This window comes from Hemiscyllium ocellatum, chromosome 30 (assembly GCF_020745735.1).
Source record: "Hemiscyllium ocellatum isolate sHemOce1 chromosome 30, sHemOce1.pat.X.cur, whole genome shotgun sequence".
Taxonomy (NCBI): Eukaryota; Metazoa; Chordata; class Chondrichthyes; order Orectolobiformes; family Hemiscylliidae; genus Hemiscyllium; species Hemiscyllium ocellatum.
The window spans coordinates 9,780,104-9,806,253 of NC_083430.1; the positions used below are offsets into that span (position 1 = coordinate 9,780,104).

Consider the following 26,150-nt stretch of genomic DNA (forward strand, 5'->3'; position numbering starts at 1 on the left):
CTGATTTGCTTTTCCAAAATGCAGCACCTTACATTTATCTAAATTAAACTCCATCTGCTACTCCTCAGCCCAATGGCCCATCTGATCAAGATTCCATTGGAATCTGAGGTGACCTTCTTCACTGTCCACCACATCTCCAATTTTGGGGTCATCTGCAAACTTACTAACTATACCTCTGTTCACATCCAAATCATTTTTTTCAATGATGAAAGGCAGTGGACCCAGCACCAATCCTTGTGGCACACCAATGGTCACAGGCCTCCCAGTCTTCTGCCTTCGAGCCAGTTCTGTATCAAAATAGATAGTTCTCCCTGTGTTCCATGAGATTTAACCTTGCTAACCATCCCCCATGAGGAATCTGTCAAATACCTCCTGAACTCCATACAGATCATGTCTACCACTTTGCCCTCATCAATCCTCTGTTGGTTCTTCAAAAGGTTCAAGTTTGAGAGACGTGATTTCCCACGCACAAGGCCATGTTGATTATACCTAATTAGTCCTTGCCTTTCCAAATACATGTAAATCCTGTACCCCAGGATTCCCTCCAAACACCAACATCAGGGGTGATTAAGTTTAAGAGTCATGAGATCTTGTTGCAGCTCTATAAAACTTTGGTTAGACTGCACTTGGAATACTACGTCCAGTTCTGGTCGCCCTATTATAGGAAAGAATTGGATGCTTTGGAGAGGGTTCAGAGGAGGTTTACCAGGATGCTGCCTGGACTGGGGGGCTTATCTTATGGAGAGAGGTTGACTGAGCTCGGACTTTTTTCATTGGAGAAAAGGAGGAGGAGAGGGGACCTAATTGAGATATACAAGATAATGAGAGGCATAGATAGAGTCGATAGTCTCTGGCTATGTCCCCAGGGCAGAAATGGCTAACATGAAAGGTCACAGTTTTAAGCTGGTTGGAGGAAAGTATAGAGGGGATGTCAGTGGCGGGTTCTTTACACAGAGTTGAGAGCATGGAATGCATTGCCAGCAGCAGTTGTGGAGGCAAGGTCATTGGGGACATTTAAGAGACTGCTGGACATGCATACGGTCACAGACATTTGAGTGTGCAAACATGAGGGCAGCACGGTGGCACAGTGGTTAGCACTGCTGCCTCACAGCGCCAGGGACCTGGGTTCAATTCCCGCCTCAGGCGACTGACTGTGTGGAGTTTGCACGTTCTCCCCGTGTCTGCGTGGGTTTCCTCCGGGTGCTCCGGTTTCCTCCCACAGTCCAAAGATGTGCGGGTCAGGTGAATTGGCCATGCTAAATTGCCCGTAGTGTTAGGTTAGGGGTATGGTTGGGTTGCGCTTCGGCGGGTCGGTGTGGACTTGTTGGGCCAAAGGGCCTGTTCCCACATTGTAAGTAATCTAAATGAGGATCAATGGTCGGCACAACATCGTGGGCTGAAGGGCCTGTTCTGTGCTGTACTGTTCTACGAAGTTCACCAGTTCCCTGGCTTTTCCTTATCACCTTTCTTAAATACTGGCACCATGTTAACCAACCTCCAGTCTTCCAGCACCAAACTTGTGACTATCGATAATACAAAATCTCAACATGGGGCCCAACAATCACTTCCCTAGCTTCCTCCAGAGTTCTAGGGAACACCTGATTAGGTCCTGGGGATTTATCCACCTCTCCTCTGAAACATGTTCCACACATTGGCTGCCTTGCTGATCTTTCGAGGGAAGAAAGTGAGGAATGTAGATTAGATTAGATTCCCTACAGTGTGCAAACAGGCCCTTCGCCTAACAAGCCCACACCGACCCTCTGAAGAGTAACTCACCCAGACCCATTTCCCTCTGACTAATGCACCCAACACCATGGGCAATTTAGCATGGCCAATTCACCCGACCTGCACATCTTTGGACTGTTATTGGAAACTTGGGCACCCGAAGGAAACCCACACAGAAACGGGGACAATGTGCAAACTCCACACAGACAGTCGCCTGAGGCTGGAACCAAACCTGGGACCCTGGTGCTGTGAGGCAGCAGTGCTAAACACAGCCTCCATGCCGCCCATGTTGGAGATCAGAGTCAAAACGTGTGGTCTAGGAATGAAGAATAGCTTATGCTCGAAACCTAGACTCTCCCGCTCTTCAGATGCTGCCTGACCAGCTGTGCTTGTCCACCACGACATCTTTTGACTCTGATCTTTGAGGGGCTCTATTCTCTCCCTCTTGTTACCCTTTTCTCCTTAATGTATATGTAGAATCCTTTTGGATTCTCCTTAACCCTATGTGCCAAAGCTATCTCAGCCCCCTTTTTGTCCTCCTGATTTCCCTTTTGCTGTCTATACCTGACATATGCTTCCTTCTTTTTCTTAACCAAAACTTCAACTTCTCTTGTCATCCAGCATTCCCTACACAGCCTTTCCTTTCACCCTAACTGGAATGTACTGTCCATGGACTCTTGTTATCTCATTTCTGAAGGCTTCCCATTTTCCAGCCATTCCTTTACTTGCGAACATCTGCCTCCAATCAACCTTTGAAAGATCTTGCCTAATAGCATTAAAATTGACCATCCCCCAATTTAGAACTTCAACTTATACATCCTGCCTATCCTTTTCCGTCACTATTTTAAAACGAATAGAATTATGGTCACTGGCCCCAAAGTGCTCCCTCACTGACACCTCAGTCACCGGTCCTGCCTTATTTCCCAAGAGTAAGTCACGTTTTGCACCTTCTCCAGTAGATATATTCACATACTGAAGCAGAAAATTTTCTTTTACGCACTTAAATTCCTCTCCATCCAAACCCTTAACACAATGGCAGTCCCGGTCTATGCTTGGAAAATTAAAATCCCCCACCATAATCACCCTTTTATTCTTACAGATAACAGATCTCCTCAATTGATTCTCAATTTTCTGCTAACCTTCTTTTTGGCGGTGGTTGGGGGGGGGGGGGGGGGGGGAGAAGAGTTGGGAATAAGAGTCTATAATACAATCCCAATGAGGTGATCATCCCTTTCTTATTTTTCACTTCCACCCAAATAACCTCCCTGGATGTATTCCCAGGAATGTGCTCCCTAAGTACAACACAATGCTATCCCTGATCAGAAACACCACCCCTCCTCCTCTCTTGACCCTCTTTCTACCCTTTCTATAGCATTTGTAAACTGAATCTTTAAACAGCCAGTCCTGTCCATTCCTGAGCCATGCGTTTGTAATTTCAGTCCCATGTTCCTAGCCATGCCCTGAGTTCATCTGTCTTCCCCGTTAGGCATCTTGCATTGAAATAAATGCAGTTTTATTTACCAGTCCCACCTTGCTCTCTGGTTTGTTCTTGCCTGCTCGGTTTTATTTGCTCCTTTTCACAACAGTACCAGCCTCAGACTGATCTCTTTCCTTACTATCACCCTGGGGTCCCAACGCACTCGACACACCCCTAACCAATCTCTGGGCTTACCTTACTAGTTTAAATCCTCCCAAGCAGCTCTAGCAAAGCTCCCTGCCAATACATTAATCACCTTCCAATTCAGCTGCAATGCATCCTTCTTGCCCAAAAAATATGAACCCTTCTCCCCTGTACCAGCTCCTCAGCCACGCATTCTTCTGCTCTATCCTCCTATTCCTACCTTCACTAGCTCATCGCACCAGGAGTACTCCAGATTTTACGACCCTCCAGGACTTCCTTTTTAAATTCCTGCCTGACTTTCTATATTCTCCCTTTAGAATCTCATCATTTTCCCTTCCTCTGTTATTAGTTCCAATGTATCTGTCCATATCATACAGTAACACATGACTCTTCAGTAGCATCCTCAGAAATAGCAATTTAAAATGAGGACATTCAGATCAATTAACTGAATCAACCAGGAATCTAACTCTGATCTTTATCCTTTTGTTGAATGTATACAATTCTGCCATTATGGAGGCAGTGTGACACGGTAGTAGCATCTCTACCTTTGGCGCAAAAGCCCCACATCATTTAGTTTCACTGTGGAAGGAGTAATCATGACATGGTTCAACAGACTGTATGGCCATGAATCCTTCTGCCACTTCTTTATTATTCCAAAGAGAGAAAAAAAAAGGTGTGCTTGAAGAAAGAAATGAGTTGAGCATTAGAGTGATACATATTAAATGGAGTCCAATGTTAACCTGCTGTCGCTTCACATATCAAGCAATAGATACTCCATAACAGCACAATGATAGATCTCACATCATGAATACACTGCTGCAGGCATAAAAACTCATATTACTATGAGTAATAAACATATTACTATCAAATTAAAAATAAAACATCAGCAACAAAAATATAGCTTGTTATGCTATAGTTTAAAATATAGCTAGAAAATCTGCCCATTTCTGCTGAAAACTCAAGCTATTCCATAGAGTGGGTTTAAACAGGAAATTAAATACCTGTATTACTTTTCTTTGTTTTCAAAGTAGCAGCAGAATTTGAAGTTTAGTACAAATGACACTAATCATCTGTGGTGGGGCACAGTTTCACAGTGAAGCTGAAGTTCAGCCCCTCCCAGCACCCTAGCTCAGTGAGCTGCTGCACATCTGAAAGGCAGCTCAAGTTCTGCAATTACGTGGCAAGATCTTGTCTTGGTGCATGCATTCCACATACATACCACACAGAGCCTTTCAGCGCAAGTTGTAAACGAACTCAGAGCTCTTGGCTTGATTCCATATCTCAAAACACCACTACCGTTGGGCTTTCAAAAGTCCTACAAACACTGGCAACAACAGCTGAATGCTTTCTACTCTTACACTACAAATGTGCTTAGAAAAGGTTATGAGGATCAGTTTTCAAAACATTCTTCACACCAGAAGAAAATCTCAAATTAAACTGGACTCCTCAAATGGGTTACAAAAATTGAGCTTGAATTTTTACAGATCCTGGGATGTTGTGTGACATATCACTAAGATACATTTTGGTGATTTGCAAAATGATCGTTTTATTGATTTTTAAAAATCTTTTCTTTTACAGCATGGTGATTCTTTGAGAGAGAGTCGCAATAAAGGGCAACAGATTTTTGATACTCTAGTATTAGCATGAAAACTGCTTGGATAACAGCAATGTTGAGCCCTTCTCACTATAAACTGGAAGTGGCTGGACCACAAATGTACACATCAGCAATAAATTTTGTTTTCTTCAATAGCGAGAGCCATACATTGTTTTTCTGTTTTTCTCGGGCTGTCGCAGACTTAAGTGGTTGCGATATAAATGGTAATTTTGCCTCCTCCCTATCCTCTTGTAAATCTAGAGCATCCTGATTCAGCTCTTGTAACCAGCAATTAAGGTTTCCTCCAGTTTCTAAATGCCAAATTGAAATCATGCAGGAATCCAAAGTGGTTACTCACAAGATTAAATTTTCACGCAAGGCTTTGACTTCAGTTATGTAGATAGATTGGAAAAGGTAAGGTTGTTCAATAAGAGGAAGTTATGGGGAGATGAGGGGTCAGGACAGAGTCGATAGGCAGAATGATTCTTAACGATAGAAGGATTCAGAACCAGTGACAACAGATTTAAGGTAATTGAAAAACATAGCAATGGTCGCTTTTTAAAGACATTATTAATGCATCAAGTGGAGTCAGAAACAGACATGTACTGCACGGAAACAGCCCCTTTGGTCCAACTCATCCATGCCGACCAGATATCCCAACCCAACTTAGTCCCACCAGCCAGCACCGGGCCCATATCCCTCCAAACCCTTCCTATTCATATACCCATCCAAATGCCTCTTAAATATTGCAATTGTACCAGCCTCCACCACATTCTCTGGCAGCTTATTCCATACACGTACCACCCTCTGCCTGAAAACGGTGCCCCTTAGGTCTCTTTTATATCTTTCCCCTCTCATCCTAAACCTATGCCCTTTAGTTCTGGGCTCTTCGACCCCAGAGAAAAGACTTTGTTTATCTATCCGATCCATGCCCCTCAATTTTGTAATCCTCTATAAGGTCACCCCTCAGCCTCCGACGCTCCAGGGAAAACAGCCCCAGCCTGTTCAGCCTCTCCCTATAGCTCAGATCCTCCAACCCTGGCAACATCCTTGTAAATCTTTTCTGAACCCTTTCAGGTTTTCACAACATCTTCCTAATAGAAAGGAGACCAGAATTGCACGCAATATTCCAACAGTGGCCTAACCAATCTCCTGTACAGCCGCAACATATCCTCCCAGCTCCTAGTCCAGTGACCAATAAAGGAAAGCATATCAAACGCCTTCTTCACTATCCTATCTACCTGCGACTCCACTTTCAAGGAGCTATGAACCTGCACTCCAAGGACTCTTTGTTCAGCAACACTCCCTAGGACCTTACATTAAGTATATAAGTCCTACTAAGATTTGCTATCCCAAAATGCAGCATCTCGCATTTATCTGAATTAAACTCCATCTGTCACTTCTCAGCCCATTGGCCCATCTGGTCCAGATCCTGTTGTAATCGAGGTAACGTTCTTCGCTGTCCACTACACCTCCAATTTTGCAAATCTGCAAACTTACTAACTGTACCTCTTATACTCGCATCCAAATCATTTATGTAAATGACAAAACATAGAGGGCCCAGCACCGATCCTTGTTGCACTTCACTGGTCACAGGCCTCCAGTCTGAAAAACAACCCTCTACCACCACCCTCGGTCTTCTACCTTTGAGCCAGTTCTGTATCCAAATGGCTAGTTCTCCCTGTATTCCACGAGATCTCACCTTGCTAATCAGTCTCCCATGAAGAACCTTGTTGAACGTCTGATTGAAGTCCATATAGATGACATTTACTGCTCTGCCCTCATCAATCATCTTTGAGTTTTTTGAAGTAACAATTAAGTTTGTGAGACATGATTTCCCATACACAAAGCCATGTTGACTATCCCAAATCAGTCCTTACCTTTCCAAATACGTATACATCCTGTCCCTCAGGATTCCCTCCAACAACTTGCCCACCACCAAGGTCAGGCTCACCGGTCTATAGTTCCCTGGCTTATCTTTACCGCCCTTCTTAAACAGTGGCACTACGTTTGCCAACCTTCAGTCTTCCAGCACCTCACCTGTGACTATCGATGATACAAATATCTCAGCAAGAGATCCAACAATCACTTCTCTGGCTTCCCACAGAGTTCTAGGGTACACCTGATCAGGTCCTAGGGATTTATCCATCTTAAACCATTTCAAGACATCCAGCACTTCCTCCTCTGTAATCTGGACATTTTGCAAGATATCACCATCTATTTCCCTACAGTCTATGTCTTCCATATCCTTTACCACAGTAAATACTGATGCAAAATATTCATTTAGTATCTCCCCCATTTTCTGTGGCTCCACACAAAGCCCGCCTTGCTGATCTTTGAGGGGCCTTATTCTCTCCCTAGTTACTCTTTTGCCCTTAATATATTTGTAAAAACCCTTTGGATTCTCCTTAATTCTATTTGCCAAAGCTATGTCTCCATTTTACCCTCCTGATTTCCCTCTCAAGTATACTCCTACTTTCTTTATACTCTAAGGATTCACTTGATCGATCCTGACTATACCAGACATATGCTTCCTTCTTTTTCTTAACTAAACACTCAATTTCTTTAGTCGTCCAGCATTACCTATACGTACCAGCCTTCCCTTTCACCCTGACAGGAATAGACTTTCTCTGGATTCTTGTTATCTCATTTCTGAAGGCTTCCCATTTTCCAGCCATCCCTTTACTATGAACATCTGCCTTCAATCAGCTTTCGAACGTTCTTGCCTAATACCGTCAAAATTGGCCTTTCTCCAATTTAGAACTTCAACTTTTAGATCTGGTCTATCCTTTTCCATCACTATTTTAAAACAAATAGAATTATGGTCGTTGGACCCAAAGTGCTCCCCCACTGACACCTCAGTCACCTGCCCTGCCTTATTTCCCAAGAGTAGGTCAAGTTTTGTACCTTCTCTAGGAGGTACATCCACATACTGAAACGGAAAATTGTCTTGTACACACTGAAGAAATTCCTCTCCATCTAAACCTTTAACACTATGGCAGTCCCAGTCCATGTTCGGAAAGTTAAAATCCCCTACCATAACTTTCCTATTATTCTTACAGATAGCTGAGATCTCCTTACAAGTTTGTTTCTCAATTTCCCTCTGACTACTGGGGAGTCTATAATACAATCCCAATAAGGTGATCATCCCTTTCTTATTTCTCAGTTCCACCCAAATAACTTGCCTGGATGTATTTCTGGGAATATCCTCCCTCAGCACAGCTGTAATGCTATCCCTTATCAAAAATGCCACTCCCCCTCATCTTTTGCCTCCCTTTCTATCCTTCCTGTAGCATTTGTATCCTGGATTATTAAGCTGCCAGCCCTGCCCATCCCTGAGCCATGTTTCCGTAATTGCTATGATAACTCAGGGCATGTTCCTAACCATGCCCTGAGTTCATCTGCCTTCCCTGTTAGGACCCTTGCATTGAAATAAATACAGTTTAATTTATTAGTTCTACCTTGTCCCTTCTGGCAGCTCATTCCATACACGTACTGCCCTCCGTGTGAAAATTTTCCCCATATGTCTCTTATATCTTTCCCCTCTCATCTTAAACCTATGCCCTCTCATTCTGGATTCACCGACCCCAGGGAAAAGATTTTGTCCCCTTATCCTTTCCATGCCCCTCATGATTTTATAAACCTTGATAAGGTCACCTCTCAGCCTCAGACACTCCAGGGAAAACTCTAGCCTATTCAACCTCTCCCGATTGCTCAAATCCTCCAACCCTGCAACATCCTTGGAAATCTTTTCTGAACCCTTTCAAGTTTCACAACATCTTTCTGATAGGAAGGAGACCAGAACTGCAAGCAATATTCCAACAGTGGCCTAACCAATGTCCTGTAGAGCCGCAACATGACCTCCCAACTCCTGTACTCAATACTCTGACCAATAAAGGAAAGCATAACAAACGCCTTCTTCACTATCCTATCTACCTGCAAATCCACTTTCAAGGAGCTTTGAACCTTCCATTCAACGTCTCTTTATTCAGCAACATTCCCTCGAACCTTACCGTTAAGTGTATAAATCCTGCTAAGATTGGAGTGCCCAAAATGCAGCACCTCACATTTATCTAAATTAAACTCCATCTGCCACTTCTCAGCCCATTGGCCCATCTGATCAAGATCCCTTTGTAATCTGAGGTAACCTTCTTTGCTGCCCACTATACCTCCAATTTTGGTGTCACCTGCAAACGTACTAACTATACCTCCTACGTTCACATCTAATCATTTATATAATGAATGAAAAGTAGTGGACCCAGCAACAATCCTTGTGGCACTCCACTAGTCGCAAGTGTCCAGTCGGAAGAGCAACCCTTCACCACTACCCTGTCTTCTACCTTTGAGCCAGTTCTGTATCCAAATGGCTAGTTCTCCTTGTATTCCGTGAGCTCTAACCTTGCTAAACATGGGGAATCTTGTTGAATACCTTACTGAAGTCCATATAGATCACATCTACCGTCATCAATCCTTTGTTACTTCTTCAAAAAGCTCAATCAAGTTTGAGAGACATGATTTCCCACGCACAAAGTCATGTTGACTATCCTGAATCAGTCCGTGCCTTTCCAAATACATGCATATCCTGTCCCTCAGGATTCCCTCCAACAACAGTTAGCTAGTATCTGGAATGCACTACCTGAGAATATAGTAGAAGCAGGTTCAATCAAGTGTTTAAAGAGAAATTGGATTGTTATCTGTGGTGTCCAGGAAAAATGGCAGTCCTGCAGCAATAGGTGAACTTCTCCGACAAAGGACCAGCGTTACATGGTGGATCAAATAGCCTCCTAGGCAGAAAGCATTCTACATTTCCACAAAGGTATATATAGCAATTTACCTCCTACTTATACACTAATTCCTGCAAGTAGTTCAGTCTACACTAGTCAACAATCACAATCAATTTAATCAATACTTAATTCTTAGTTTAAAATAATCCTACATCAATCGAAGACAGAAGAAGCGTTTTTTCTAATAATCTATCTTTGCTTACAAATTCAGCAGAATTTTCATAAACGACCTTTTGATTCGTGCTTCAGTCCACAAAGTGACTTGACTCCTGGTCTGTGCTGGTTAGCTGATCTATGCAGCACTGTCAGCTGAATTATAATTGGCCCCAGGAAAAATAGAAATTGGTCAAAAACTCTGGCACAATTTTATCCTGTGATTCGTGATGAGATGATAATATCACGAGACAGAACTATGGCGAATTTCATGGTTCAATAATCAACAGCACATACCCTTGGAACATTCAGAGTGGTCCCTAAAGGATGTCAGCAACTTCAGGAAAGGAAGGCAAATAAAACCTTTTAAAAAAAAAGAGAACTCATATTCATAAAAGCAAATTACTGCTGATGCTGGAATCTGAAACAAAAAAGAGAAGATGCTGGAAAATCTCAGCAGGTCTGGCAGCATCTGTAAGGAGAGAAAAGAGCTGATGTTTCGAGTCTACCTAACCCTTTGCCAAAGTTGGTCTCATTTTGAAGTTATATTTATGGCAGTTGATTTAAAATGGTGATATGGTTCTGCTCTTTTATTTCACACAAGTGGATATGTCAATGTGCCCAGAAAGGGTAGAAAAGAGAATACAAGAATATTTTACTGGGAGCAAGTGCACAAATATTTAAGAGCATCTTAAATCTGAAAAAAAAAACTGATCTCCCTTTAGAGATACACAGTAAAATTGAAAAAGTTATAAACAGAGCTCTGAAGTAGGGTCAGTGGACTTGAAATGTTAATTATTTTTCTTTCTAGATGCTGTCAGACCTGAGTTTCTCCATCAAATTATGTTTTTGTTTGTTTCAGATCTCCAATATTCACAGATCTTCATTTTATTTATTATATTTGCATGGTCTGGCAAAAAAGTTAACCCCAACATTGAATCTAATCCTGGGTTTTTGGGAGGTAAAGAAAATTGGCAACTTGCATACTGAGCGTGACCACATTCAGAACTTGAACAATATTTGTTCTAAAAAAGTACAATTGGCGGCACGGTGGCACAGTGGTTAGCACTGCTGCCTCACAGCGCCTGTAGACCCGGGTTCAATTTCCGACTCAGGCGACTGACTGTGTGGAGTTTGCACGTTCTCCCCGTGTCTGCGTGGGTTTCCTCCGGGTGCTCCGGTTTCCTCCCACAGTCACAAAGATGTGCGGGTCAGGTGAATTGGCCAAGCTAAATTGCCCGTGTTAGGTAAGGGGTAAATGTAGGGGTATGGGTGGGTTGCGCTTCGGCGGGTCGGTGTGGACTTGTTGGGCCGAAGGGCCTGTTTCCACACTGTAAGTCTAATCTAATCTAGATGCGAGCAAATATGGGGCAAAACTGCAGGAAATCATAACTTTATTAAAAAACAGAACATTGTAAAATCACTTCAAAGACAAATCAACAGCCTTTCATATTTAGAATTTAAATACTTTATCAGCACATTTCTTCCTTTCCACCAAATAAATTGTAAAACAATTAACCTCTGATTATCAGCACCAACTTTCATAGACCTTTTACATAAATGCCATAAAACAATGTCTCAGGAAGCCTGTTTCAACAAATTCCCAAGTGAAGAATTTGGGCCATTTATAACAGGAATGCCATTTTTATGCACTAGAATACTGAAAAATATTGTAATTAAATTTCTCTGAAGGCAGAGATCTATATCGAAACTATTTGTCAGCACACTCTTGGGTCTGAAAGGTGCCTTGCCTCAGCTCCCTTCTGTAGGAAACGACGATTGTAAGCTGACCAATACTGCTGAAACCTAGATGACAGCCTTGAGAAGGGATCATAAAACTGGAACCAAAATTATTCCAATGTAGGTGGTATCACCGATGCCCTGTGTAACTGTAGCAAGACTCCGTACTTGAATCCTTGCTATGAAAGCCAACATGCCTTTTGCCCTTTTCACCAGCTGCACTTGCATGCTTACTAATGATTGAAGAAACCTTAAAAATGCCACTGGAATGTCATCTTCTTGGACTGATATGCCAGTTCTTATAATTTCATAGTGACCTGATGTAACCTTTTACATTGGAATAATTTTTGGTTCAAGGCTGGAATCGATCCTGGGACCCTGGTACCGTGAGGCAGCAGTGCTAACCACTGAGCCACCCTGCTACCCCTATGATTACATTAGATTAGATTCGCTACAGTGTGGAAACAGGTCCTTTGGCCCAACAAGTCCACACTGACCCTCCGAAGAGTAACCCAACCAGACTCTGACTAATGTAGGAGAAAGTGAGGACTGCAAATCCTGGAGATCAGAGCTGAAAATGTGTTGCTGGAAAAGCGCAGGTCAGGCAGCATCCAAGGAGCAGGAGAATCGACGTTTCGGGCATGAGCCCTTCTTCAGGAATGAGGAAAGTGTGCCAAGCAGGCTAAGATAAAAAGGTAGGGGCATTGGAAATGCGATAGATGGAAGGAGGTGAAGGTGTGTGAGATAAGGTGAGGGTGATAGGCTGAAGTGGGGGTGGGGAGCAGAGAGGTCAGGAAGAAGATTGCAGGTTAGGAAGGTGATGCTGAGTTCGAAGGTTGGAACTGAGACAAGGTGGGGGGGAGGGGAAATGAGGAAACTGGAGAAGTCGGAGTTCATCCCTTGTAGTTGAAGGGTTCCTAGGCGGAAGATGAGGCGCTCTTCCTCCGGCCGTCGTTTTGCTATGGTCTGGCGATGGAGGAGTCCAAGGATCTGTATGATCTTGGAGTGGGAGGGGGAGTTGAAGTGTTGAGCCACGGGGTGATTGGGTTGGTTGGTCCGGGTATCCCAGAGGTGTTCTCTGAAACGTTCCGCAAGTAGGTGGCCTGTCTCCCCAATATAGAGGAGGCCACATTGGGTGCAGGAAATGCAATAAATGATGTGTGTGGAGGTGCAAGCGAATTTGTGATGGATATGGAAGGATCACTTGGGGCCTTGGAGGGAAGTAAGATGGGGGGAGGGGTGGGCGCAAGTTCTGCATTTCTTGCGGTTGCAGGGGAAGGTGCCGGGAGTGGAGGTGGGTTGGTGGGGGGGTGTGGACCTGACAAGGGAGCCATGGAGGGAGTGGTCTTTTCGGAACGCTGATCAGGGAGGGGAGGGAAATATACCCCTGGTGGTGGGGTCCATTTGGAGGTGGCGGAAATGACGACGGATGATGTGATGTATATGGGAGGTTGGTGGGGTGGTAGGTGAGGACCAGTGGGGTTCTGTCTTGGTGGCGATTGGAGGGGCAGGGCTCAAGGGCGGAGGAGTGGGAGGTGGAGGAGATGCGGTGGAGTGCATCGTAGACCACATCTGGGGGGAAATTGCAGTCTTTGAAGAAAGAGGCCATCTGGGTTGTTCGATATTGGAACTGGTCCTCCTGGGAGCAGATGCGGCGGAGACGAAGGAATTGGGAATATGGGATGGCGTTTTTACAAGGGGCAGGGTAGGAGGTGGAGGAGTCTAGGTAGCTGTGGGAGTCGGTCAGTTTATAGTAAATGTCCGTGTTGATTCGGTCGCTCGAGATAGAAATGGAGAGGTCAAGGAAGGGGGAGGAAGGAGTCTGACTAAAATACCTAACATTATGGGCAATTTAACATGGTCAATTCACCTGACCTGCACATCTTTGGATATGGGAGGAAACCGGATCACCCGGAGAAAGCCCACGCAAACACAGGGAGAATGTGCAAACTCCACATGCAAGGACTGCACAAAACACTATATAGGACAAACAGGAAGACAGCTAACAATCCGCATCCATGAACATCAGTTAGCCACAAAACGACACGACCAGCTATCCCTAGTAGCCATACACTCAGACAACCAGGAACATGAATTTGACTGGGAAAACACTACCATCATAGGACAAGCCAGACAGAGAACAGCCAGGGAATTCCTAGAGGCATGGCATTCATCCACAAACTCCATTAACAGACACATGGACCTGGACCCCATATACAAACCACTACAGCTGAAACTGACACCCGGAAGCGGCAAGAACAAACCACTATAAATACCGGAAGAAACATCAAAGCAGCGCTTCACAGGAGGCTCCAATAGCACTGATGATGTTCCCTAGCCAGGGAACGAAACGTTTGCAGCAAAAACTTCCAGCTCGGCGAACAGAACCACAACAACGGACACCCGAGCTACAAATCTTCAACCAGACTTTAAATACTTTCCATCATCAACTACCACCCTGTCTTCTGTGGGCCAGCCAATTCTGTGCCCAGACATTAAACATTACATACAATCCTTCACACTTTTAATAGCTCTTAACTTCTGTGAATAGCCATTACATTTACCTGCACTCACAGGCACAGCTGCAGAATACACAAGGATGGTAGCTCAATTATGTAGTTGGACCAGTAATCTAGAGATCAGGACTAATGTTTAAGTGATGTACTCAAATCCAACCAAGAAGCCTGGAGAAATTTGATGTTCATAAAATTGGAATAAAATGCTCACCTCATTCATTATGACCATGAAACTACTAGATTGTGGGAAAAATCATCTAAATGTCTGGCCTGTGTGTTTGACTCAAGATCTGCAAAGGATGTAGATCCTGTTAATGCCGTTTGAAAGAGCAGCAAGTCACTGGGTTTTATCAAATCATCGACAGTAGGTGAACTTAATAATCAAATAACCAACAGCAGAAACAGCAATTCAATTTCCCTCCCCACCCCTTTCCGCAAAGAACCCCACCGCCAGGGATATATTTCCCTCTCCACCCCTTTCTGCCTTCCGCAAAGACTGTCCCTCCGTGACTACCTGGTTATGTCCATGCGCCCATACAATCCACCCTCCCAACCTAGCACCTTCCCCTGCCACCGCAGGAACTGCAAAACCTGTGCCCACAGCTCCTCCCTCACCTCCATCCAAGGCCCTAAGGGAGCCTTCCACATCCAAAGTTTTACTTACACATCCACCAATATCATTTATTGTAACCGTTGCTCCCGATGCGGTCTCCTCTACATTGGGGAGACTGGACACCTCCTAGCAGAGCGTTTTAGGGAACATCTCCGGGACACCCGCACCAATCAACCACACCACCCTGTGGCCCGACATTTCAACTCTCCATCCCACTCTGCCGAGGACATGGAGGTCCTGGGCCTCCTACACAGCCACTCCCTCACCACCAGACGCCTGGAGGAAGAATGCCTCATCTTCCGCCTTGGAACACTTCATCCCAGGGCATCAACATGGACTTCCACAGTTTCCTCATTTCCCCTTCCCCCCACCTCACCCTAGTTCCAAACTTCCAGCTGAGCACTGTCCCCATGACTTGTCCTACCTGCCTATCTTCTTTTCCACCTATCCACTTCACCCCCCCCTCAACCTATCACCTTCATCTCCGCCCCCACTCACCTATTGTACTGTATGCTACTTTCTCCCCACCCCCACCCTCCTCTAGCTGATCTCTCCACCCTTCAGACTCTGTGCCTTTATTCCTGATGAAGGGCTTTTGTCCGAAATTTCAATTTTACTGCTCCTCGGATGCTGTCTGAACTGCTGTGCTCATCCAGCACCACTAATCCAGAATTCAAGGTGACAGCCTACAACAAGCTTGAATAGAGGTGAGCAACAAATGTTGGCCTGGCCCACAACACAATTCCAGGAGGTACTGAATATACAATATATTTCTACATTGTGCACCTCTATGCTTTCCATCCTTATTTCCTTTTACAAATTCTTATTTGTAGGAAGATTTATAGTACAATCTAACATATACATTACATTCAATGTTAAAAAAAGGGTTAGCGGAGCATCTATCAACCTGAAAGAAAACTATAAAAGGAACAAAAACAGAATTGTGTGAACCAGAAATAGTGATAACAAGGGACTTAACCATGTTACATCCCAGATGATATTAAGAGAATTAAGTGCAGCAGTTTGGAAATAAGATGAAGCAGAAACAGATGCTATTCTGAGTCAGACAATGCTGGTGAAAATTACCATTGATAACTAGATTGAAAATAAAAGGCTCAGAGAGGAAGTGAGAAGTGCACTAGTCAAAGAGATAGTAAGAGCAGAGACTGGTTGCTAACATAAAAAGGCAACCCAGAAGACGGAGATACTTCATAAGTCTTTACATCTGTCTTTACAAAGACTGATGTTATCAAAGTCACAGTGAAAGAGGAGTAATTGAGATAGGTAGATGCTGGTGAACTAGTGCCCCATAGAGCCAAGCAAATATTCTGAGGACTAAGTCCAAATCCCACTATGACAGCTGGAAGAATTTAATTTCAATTAAATGAATCTGGAATTGAAAACTAGTTGCAACAACGGTAAACATGAAACACTCTCAGATTGCTATAAGAACCATATCTAGCTTACAAACGCCGTTTATGGAAGGAAATCTGTGGTCTTACCCGGTCTGGTCTACAAGAGTCCATATCCACAAAATGTGGTTGACTGTTAACTGCCCTCTAAATGCAAGCCCCTAGTTGGCCTGAACTGAGTGAGGGATCACAAATGCTAGCAAGCTCACTTTCCATTAAAACAAATGTAACAACAGATGGAATAAAAATGGATAAAAGCAAACGTGACAAAGACTGGTTATAGTATAAATTTAAGAAGCCACTGGGGCTGTATAGGACCCACCTGAGGATACCAAGGCAAAATTGTAAACAATCCTTCCATCCAAAGCAAATATTTTCACCCTACCCACTCCGTTAAGGCCTTTTCAAAGAGAACTGGTACTTCTGGGAATTTTTCAATTCTCCTTAGATACAGGAGTGTGTCAGAGGACTTGACCATTGAAATCTAACAGCCTTCAAAAAAAGTCTGCAACTCCAGGCCAGTTTAACACCAGTGGTAGAATGGCTTTAAAACCGATAGCTAGTTTATTGACCAGCACTGATATGTTAAGAAAAATTATGTTTAACTAACTTGACTGAGTTTAAAGAGGTGAGAGAGGATTGATGACAGTAATGCTTTTACAGAGAATTTTAAAAGATGTCTGATAACATGCCACAGACATGCTGATAGATTGAAACTGCTGAATAAAAGGGGTAGTGGACTGTGTGGATACCAAGTTGTCTGAATCACAATAAACAGCATACCAATGAACAATTTTGTTTTGGACTGGAGGATGATATGCATTGGGGGTTTCTGGGATAGGGTCAACATTTTAGTTTAGTTATTTAACCTGAGTATATAGGGCAACATGTCAACATTTGCAGATGAAAAAAACTTGAGGTATGGAAACAGAGAAGAATAGTGATAAATCTCATGAGGACAGACAAGGGGATACAATTTAATGCAGAAAGGTGTCAAATGCTACATTTAGGTAGGATGAATAAGGGATATATCAAAAGGACACCATATTAAAAAAGGGTCTATGCACACAAAGAACTCAGGTGGCAGGCTCGGTGGGAATAACAGAACAGTTGAAAAGTCATATGAGGTCCTGGGTTTCATAAATAGGCATGGAATTCAAAGTAAAGCTAGTTATTTTGAAAACTCTGTCTTCAACTGGAATATCACATGCAATTCCAAACCCTGCACTTGAGGAAGGAAGAGAAGACTTCAGATAGGGTGGAGAGAAGATTCTATGAGAATGGTTTGAGGAACAAGACACTCAATTTTTGTGGATAGACCAGAGAAGCTTGGACTTTTCTCAAGTAATGGTTGAGAGACTGACAGGTGCTCAAAATTATGACAGGCCTTGACAGAGTGGGTAGGGTGAAAATACTTGCATTGAATGGAAGGATTGTGAACCAGTGGATGCCAACTTGAAATGATTAACAAAAGATTAACTGTAACCTATGGAAAATGCCAGGGTTTAAAGATCTGAAATTCATTGTCTGACAATGTGATGGAGGCAAATTCAACATGGCTTTCAACGATTAATTACATTTGCACCTAAAGAAAATAGATTTGTGCAGAAAAAGTTTGGACGAACGGGACAAGCAGAGAACTAGCACAGACATTACAGGCCAAAGAGTCTTCACTGTTCCTCAATCACTCGACATGATAACATGACTAGCAATTTACATAGTTAAAAATCACACAACACCAGGTTATAATCCAACAGGTTTATGTTGAAGCACTAGCTTTCCGAGCACCGCTCCTTCATCAGGTGATATTTACACGTCAGTGCATTTACACCTTGCCTCTGTGGTGGAAATGGATCTTTACTTTTGCAATGTCAGCCTAAATGATATTCAGTTGCAAACAGTAAGACACTTTGCTAATTTGAGTTGATTTTCTCACTGTTTCAACAGAAGTACATTATCTAGTTAGGTATAAGTTCAGTATTAGCAATGATCAAAAGCATAATATCGTCCATAATCCACGGTACTTTGATGAAATACAGAACAGGATGTTCTGAGCTCGTAGACATCAACTGTAGGAAGCTTGAGTGCTCAGCAAGAAAAATGGTTTCTAAAATCTTTAAAACCGAATCTAACAAACTTCGTAGATTTACGAAAGATAGCTAAACTGCTCTAATTCATCAGAAACAAGAAAACTTTCTTTGCTTTTGTATAAATTAAGCTCATTTCTGAGAACCTCCCCCCACGCAAATTGTTTGCCACGAAGTATGTTTTCAGTAACTAAATACATTACCAAAATCAGCCACTGCATAAGTTAAACACACTGGGATTCCCCCACTTCAGGCAATAGTGAGGACTGCAGATGCAGAAAATTAGAGTCCAGATTAGAGTGGTACTGGAAAAGCACAGCAGGTCAGGTAGCATCCAAGGAGCAGGAAAATCGACATTTCGGGCAAAAGCCCTTCATCAGGAAATGTCGATTTTCCTGCTCCTTGGATGCTGCCTGACCTGCTGTGCTTTTCCAGCACCACTCTAATCTACACCCACATACAGTCTGTTCTGATATAATGCGATAATTCCATTCCCATGCACTCCTGTGTTACAAGAAAATCACTTAATAGCAGTACCATTTAAACCAACGGGACCAGAATCGCATTATAGCCAGTTCAGATAAGGAGAGTTCATGTTCTACAAATAATGGTCTAAATTCTTGAAACACACTGAAGAAATGAGCGTTATAGCAGAACCGACTGCATGCAGCTGACTTTGTGAAAGCTACATATGATCACATTTTTAAAGCTGTAGTCAAAATTTTAGGTGTATTAGGTTTTTGAAAACAACAAGAATAAGTTGGCGTAATGATACCTGTTAACATAAAGAGCTTTCATTCAAAAGAAAGAAAATGTAATCTGCCACATCAACTGCCCCATCATTATGGATCATAACATTCATCACTGTACTTAACATTAGAATCATAGAAACCTACAGTGTGGAAGCAGGCCATTCAGCTCATTGACTTCACATCAACCCTACCCCCCCAAACCTATTCCCCATAACCCTGCATTTCCCATGGTTAATCCACCTAGCCTGCATATCCATGGACACCATGGGTAATTTCACATGGCCAATCCATGCAACACACAAAATTCTGGACTGTGGGAAAAAACCCAAGCCACCAGAGGAAATGCATGTAGACGTGGGGAAATTGTGCAAGGTCACACCGTCATCCAAGACTGGAATCAACCATGCTACCTGTGTTTTGTTTTAAGCTCAAATTAGTTTTTAAGGCTTGCTTCTTGGATTGACACTATAATTTCCATTTTCATGTCAACATCACAGTCCAAAAATAGAACATTACTATCTGGAGGTTTGACTGCAACCTTCTGGGTTAGTTTGGGAGATTTCCATACAGACCTGCTTGCTACACGTCTTTAAATAGTCAGTTTCCACTCTCTGTTAACAGAGACTGTGGAAAGACAGCTGAGGGCAGGGCAGGTGGACAAAGGTTGAATACCTGCTCAGGATCACGGGAGAAACGTATCTATGAAACTCTAGTTTGCATATTCATTTATGACCAAAAGGTCTGACACACTTAAAAGCTGCACTTTTAAAAACGCAACTAGGATGGGGTTAAAGGAGGAATTATTGTCAGTGATCAAACATTAAGTACAACTGGCCTTTCACTTTCCTCTTTTGAATTAGGATATTTTACCACCCTAGTCTAGTTTGGACAAGACTGGAAACTAAGCAATATAAGCTACTTGTGCAAGACAACTCAATGCTGTCAGTACTTTCTTCACAAAACATTCAAAAACATTTTTGTGAACAAACACCCAATAGCCTATGTTATAAACTCAACTCAAAGCACTTTTTAAAAATTAAAATGTGCAAGCTCCAGCTTCCTAAGGAAGGGAAGAGTTAATGCAGTTCCCAATAAACGCATTAACCCAGTTATTAAAAGAAAGGAAAAGCTGCAATGAAGAAAGGTCATTTTGCAGATCAGGAGCCTGACACATTTTTGGCATACTGACAAGCACAGGTTCATGGTATTAAGCAACATTTTCCAGTTATTTGACGGAATCTGATTTAATGCTTCAATGGAATTGGAGCTGATGTGAGAGGGCAAAGAGACAAATGTACAGAGTAAACAGCAATGAAGATCTAATTAGGATACTTCACAGATCAGAACGTATTGCTGTCTTTAATCACTGTTAAAGACTTGTGTTCTCACTGGTGCTAAGGGACATTGAGAACATAATTCTTCCAAGAAGTTGCAAAAGCATTTTTTGTTGCTTTACGTGACAGCAATGACCCATACAACTTTCTAGAAACTTCACATATAGTTAGACTGGTAATAAGATCGATAAATGATGTATGATTTATCATGCAAGTGGTAATTAGCAAACCCAAACCACATTTGAAGTTTCGGATGTTTTCTAGTTCTTCTGGCTATGTTAACACTTAAAACAAAAAGACACTTTAGATTAAATTATTTATTCCAAATTTCTATTCCAAGTCAGTGTAAAATTCTTGATACTTTGGGTGAAATCCATTTGACTCCCCAATTAGTACAGAATGCACGAAGCATAATTATCATTAAGTATCTTTGTATTGAGGCTTAGAAGAGCAGTATCTGACTGAAGGCACTGGTCTGGTGACATAAATGAAAGCTACTGCACTTCAACTTCTACCTGTTGCACTTCACATTCCAGTTTTGTTGGAGGTTATTAGTACAGGGGCAGAGTACAACCAAAATTAGGAACACAGCACAGCAGTTAACTGTTCTATTAATTCCCCAGACTCTCGTTATCCAATCTCACTGCAGGAAACCTGACCCAATGCATATTGTAAATACACAACTATAAAAAGGAAGAGAAGGATTAGACACACACACACACACACACACACACACACACACAGAAACTAAATAGTAGAGCAATATCCTATAAATAGCTATGGATATTTACATTAGAACTAATGTTGATAGCTTAGCATTACCACAGGCCAACCTGTAGCTGCTACATTGTGGTTTCCTTCACGTTAACTTCATCTTATTACATCTATTCTCTGCTATTTCATGGGTTGAGACTGTTACTGGAAAGACATACATTTGTTGCCCACCTCTAAATGTCCTTTACCAGGAGGCTTGCTCGGTCATTTCAGACAAACAATTAGTCTGTCCTACATGTGATTCCAGGCAAACAGACTAATTAAAGATGGCAGATTTCCTTCCCTAAAGGACATGTATTTTTAATTCATTCAGGGATGTCGGCTTCATAGGCTGGGCTGTCACTTGGTGCCCATCCCTAATCGCCTTAGTGGTGGTGGGCTGCTTTCTTAAACCACTGCAGTCCATTTGATGTGGTAAGGCCAGCAGTGCTGTTAGGGAAGGAGTTCCAGAATTTTGATTGAGCAACAGTAAAGGATCAGACTTCCAAATCAGGATGGAGAGCAGCTTGGAGAACTTGCAAACTGTGGTGCCCCCACGTATACCCATTCCCTCGTCCTTCTAGATGGTATTGGTTTGGAACGTGCAAAGGAGCTGTGGTGAATGAATGTTGCAACAATGGATATTCATCTCATCGCCATCATTCTAGAAAAGTAGCTTCCACACCCACTTCTTTTGAAAACTGATTTTAAATTCTACCTGCAGCTTTGCAGGAATTTGAATCCATGCCCCTTCCACCCAGAGCTTGAATGTGCCTGGGCCTCTCACTCACTAGTCATGTAATATTACTACTGCCTGCCCTCAAGCAGAACGCTTGCAGTTCATACAATTTTTAATTTTCTTATTTGAAACCCCCCCCACCCCCCCACCCCATGGCACTATTTGCACCAAATGAAAAGATACATTTCAAGGGCAAGAATATTACATGTAAAACAGAATGTAGAAGTGCATCCCTTGAAGGCTAGAAGAGCAATTGTCATGAGTTCTCGGAAGATGGGTTCACCCAGAGTTTCTGGGCCACAGATTGCAAACAGCAACTAAAATGATGTCATCTTTGGTGGCTCCAGGACTTTGAGAGTCCATGGCAGGTTAAATATGGAGTTTTTAAAAGACTATTTTGACATCTTTAAGAGCACCAAGTTCCAAGATAGAATCTGAAAACTTCCAATTTTTACAAAGTTTATTTAAAATAATTGCTACATTTCCACTTAGAATAAAATTGTTTACAACTTGTTCGAACCTACTTCATGGTGCACTGCAGCTTTTGAAAAGCATGAGCCAGAGTTCGGAAGCCCATCACACTAAATATTTTCTTACAATACAGATCATTCTGCTATAACACAATTGACAAACTGGAGACATTGCTTCTAAAGTGCAAATTTTTAAACGTGTTGGCTATATCGCATTTACATTGCCTATTCTTTGAAGCGATGGTTCCTAAGCACAATTTTGCCGTTAGGCGGGGTTGCACAAGATTGCAATTATCATGTTATAGGATTACCTGTATAAAGCTCTTACTTGAAAGTACTAAAAGCTCATTTGCAGATCACCACCCAGAGACACTCAAAGTTTTTAAAAGCATTGCAAGTATTCAGCTCATGAGCAAAACAACTACAGAGGAACCTTGAATATCCGAAGTACACGGGTGGCAGTAATTCATTCGGTTAATCGAATGCCGGATAACAGTTTAGCCGAGCACCGGGACCAGGCAATCCTTGCCAGATAATCTGATATTCGGATAATCAAATGCCAGATGATCGAGGTTCCTCTGTACTTCATTCCAGTGCACAAACTTTGAGAAAACACTGTAGTTAACACAGCTAAGTATAATGCTACAGGCACCTGTTTTAGAATGTATGCATCGACCTATTGAAGCATGCACTCAAATCGTTGCTGCATTAACAATTTATTTGAGCACAAACAGCAACGATATTAACAATGATTTCAAACAAAGCCACAAATAAACAGCAGTATTCCCAGCTGGAATGGAAATACAGGAGAAGCTGGCCTAATCACATCTATTCAAAGTGGAATTTATTTTATCTGCATAATTTGTATGCAACCATCTACCCTTCCTTGCCCTTTGCTGGAGAAAATTACCCTAACTTTGTTGATGCAGTTTTAGTAGAGTCATTTTGCTGTACTTCAGACACTCTTTACATCGTCTGTTTTGCTGTAGTGTGCTGTTTAAACAGACTTTGCTGGGAAATTGTTTACTTTGAATCCTGTTGCAAGTCCTACTCCACCTCCAACTCACTGCCCAACACAGGCATCAATAGGGACTTTGTTCTAACATTATGGGGTAATTCATCCTCAGCTTTTTTTTCCCCCAGGCAGTGGAGTCAGTGCCCCAATTAAAACACTGGAGTCATAAATGTGGATCTTAGTGTACAGCCTTCCACAACTTAACCATTACAGAAAGAGATATAGACAATGTGCAAAAATAGTATAAAAAGCACCCCAAGTGTACTTCAGGTATGCATAACAGAAGAGGTATAACGTAATTATGATGAGCAGAGTTATTAGCTTAATTTACAGATGGAACTTTTAAATGTCTATTTAGTTAGCAGTTTCTTAAATGGAACCAAGCACACACACTTCTTATTAAGTGCAGGTACCAAGTTAAAAAAAATGAACTAAATAAAATTTTGAATTTCACACAACAAAATCATTGTTTAACGAAATGAACAGCAACCAATTTGTGTTCACAAGCTAGCAAATCCTCAGATCATAGAATCCCTACAATGTGGAAACAGGCCAATCAGCCCATCAAGTCCACACCAACCCTCTGGAAGAGCATCCCACCCAAACCCACTCCCCTACCCTATCCCTGTAACCCCACATTTCCCATGGTAACCCACCTAGCCTACTGGACACTGTGGGTGATTTAGCACGGCCAATCCACCTAACCTGCACATTTTTGGACTGTGGGTGGAAACTGATATAGACATGAGGAGAACGTGCAAACTCCACAAAGACAGTTGCCAAGGGCGAAATTGAACCCCGGTCCATTACACTGAGACAGCAGTGCTAACTGAGCCACCATGCTGCCCGTCAGATCCTTGAAGGATTCTGGACAAAACTGTACCAGCATTTCAAATACTGAAGCAGAGCTTAATTTTAGCAGTTATATTTAACTTCCAAGTCTCAGACTCTGTTGGGAGTGAGAGTTCAGACTCATAATGGCATATGCGGACATGTAGCCCAAAATATATACCAGTTCTCAGTACAATATTTGTTAATCTCACTCCCCATTGTATTTCCATGGCTCTCGAACTTACTTTTCCTCAAGTGCCTGTCCAGTTCCTATTAATGTCATTGATCATCTCTACTTCCACCATCCTCAACCACAGCACATTCCAGGCCATTACCAAGTTGCTGTGAAGCACAAATTTAGACCTCTGGGAAATATATAACAGCACATCATAACTGATTGCTAATTGCTGCACTTAAATTTTCTAATTTTCAGTTACACACCAATTGTCAAAAGAAATAGCATTAGCCTAAAAGCCAAAGTGGTAATATTTTAGAGAACCTTAAATCAACAGGGTTGTAGTTACACAGGTTGGCAAAGAACAAGCTACAACTTGTCTGGTGGTGCTTCCTACCTTCTGGTACTTTCAGCTTTTACATAACACAAATGCTGTAACAGATCCAGTCTTTCCAGTCCTTATGCTGCCAACTGCATTCACACACAGTACAGGACTACTACTGCAGGATTCCACCTTCATCTTTCTCGAACATCCATTAAAAATGATATACGTTATGAATAATTAAATCTCTCATTTAGATGACATTCATCGATTGTGACCATCGGTGATAGCTACACTTCACATAGAGTTTAGTGGAGATTGACTTGGGAACACAGGAAAAGAAAAATGCTTCTCAGCCACTCAAGGCTGTTCTGATCTTCACCTCAACCCCATTTCTAAGCCTTGGCATCATATCCCTTGACGTCTGCATCCAGAGACCTAACCAACCTTGAGACTTCAAAACTTCAACTATCTCAGCATTTGGTAGGAGAGAGTTCCAAACTTCTTCTACCTTGTTCCAATGTTGTTGTGGTTCTGTTCGCCAAGCTGGGAGTTTTTGTTGCAAACGTTTCGTCCCCTTTCTAGGTGACATCCTCAGTGCTTGGGAGCCTCCTGTGAAGCGCTTCTTCATGTTTCCTTCGGCATTTATAGTGGCTTGTCTCTGCCGCTTCCGGTTGTCAGTTGCTGTCTGCTGCAGTGGCCGGTATATTGGGTCCAGGTCGATGTGTTTGTTGATAGAATCAGTGGATGAGTGCCATGCCTCTAGGAATTCCCTGGCTGTTCTGTTTGGCTTGCCCTAAAATAGCAGTGTTGCCCCAGTCGAATTCATGTTGTTTGTCACCTGCGTGTGTGGCTACTAAGGACAAACAACATGAATTCGACTGGGACAACACTACTATGATAGGGCAACCTAAACAGAGAACAGCCAGGGAATTCCTAGAGGCATGGCACTCATCCACTGATTCTATCAACAAACACATCGACCTGGACCCAATATACCGGCCACTGCAGCAGACAGCAACTGACAACCGGAAGCGGCAGAGACAAGCCACTATAAATGCCGAAGGAAACATGACAGATGCGCTTCACAGGAGGCTCCCAAGCACTGAGGATGTCACCTAGAAAGGGGACGAAACGTTTGCAACTAAAACTTCCAGCTCGGCGAACAGAACCACAACAATGAGCACCCGAGCTACAAATCTTCTCCCAAACCTTGTTCCAATGTGTTGAGGCTATAATGTTAAGAATTATGCCAGAGTTCTGGACTCTCTTAGTGGAATAAATGTATGTACTTTGCCCCACCCTCAGTAAAAACCACTAAAACCTCAACTGATTGCTCCTCAGCCTTCTACAGTATTGTAAACTGTAGCAAGAACTTCAATGGAACAGACACATTGATGAAGTGTGGGTGGATTGGTGGCAGTTGAAGTTCAATGCAAAGTGTGAAATGATACATTTTGATAAGAAGAACATACAGTGATAAAACAAATTAAAGGGCACAACAATTACAGGAA

The 26,150-nt window shown here is 42.6% G+C and overlaps 1 protein-coding gene and 1 long non-coding RNA gene across 3 annotated transcripts in view; one reads left to right on the forward strand and one right to left on the reverse strand.

Annotated features, from left to right (window-relative positions):
- Positions 1-5,093, forward strand: part of LOC132829924 (uncharacterized) — a 220,072-nt gene extending 214,979 nt beyond the window's left edge. Inside the window, exon 5 of the long non-coding RNA XR_009646283.1 lies at positions 4,925-5,093. This is a non-coding gene — a long non-coding RNA (uncharacterized LOC132829924). The remainder of the gene's footprint in view (positions 1-4,924) is intronic.
- The window catches only part of LOC132829922 (protein tyrosine phosphatase type IVA 2-like), a 130,327-nt gene that overhangs the window by 52,136 nt on the left and 52,041 nt on the right, over positions 1-26,150 (reverse strand). The gene's annotated exons all lie outside the window — the stretch shown is intronic.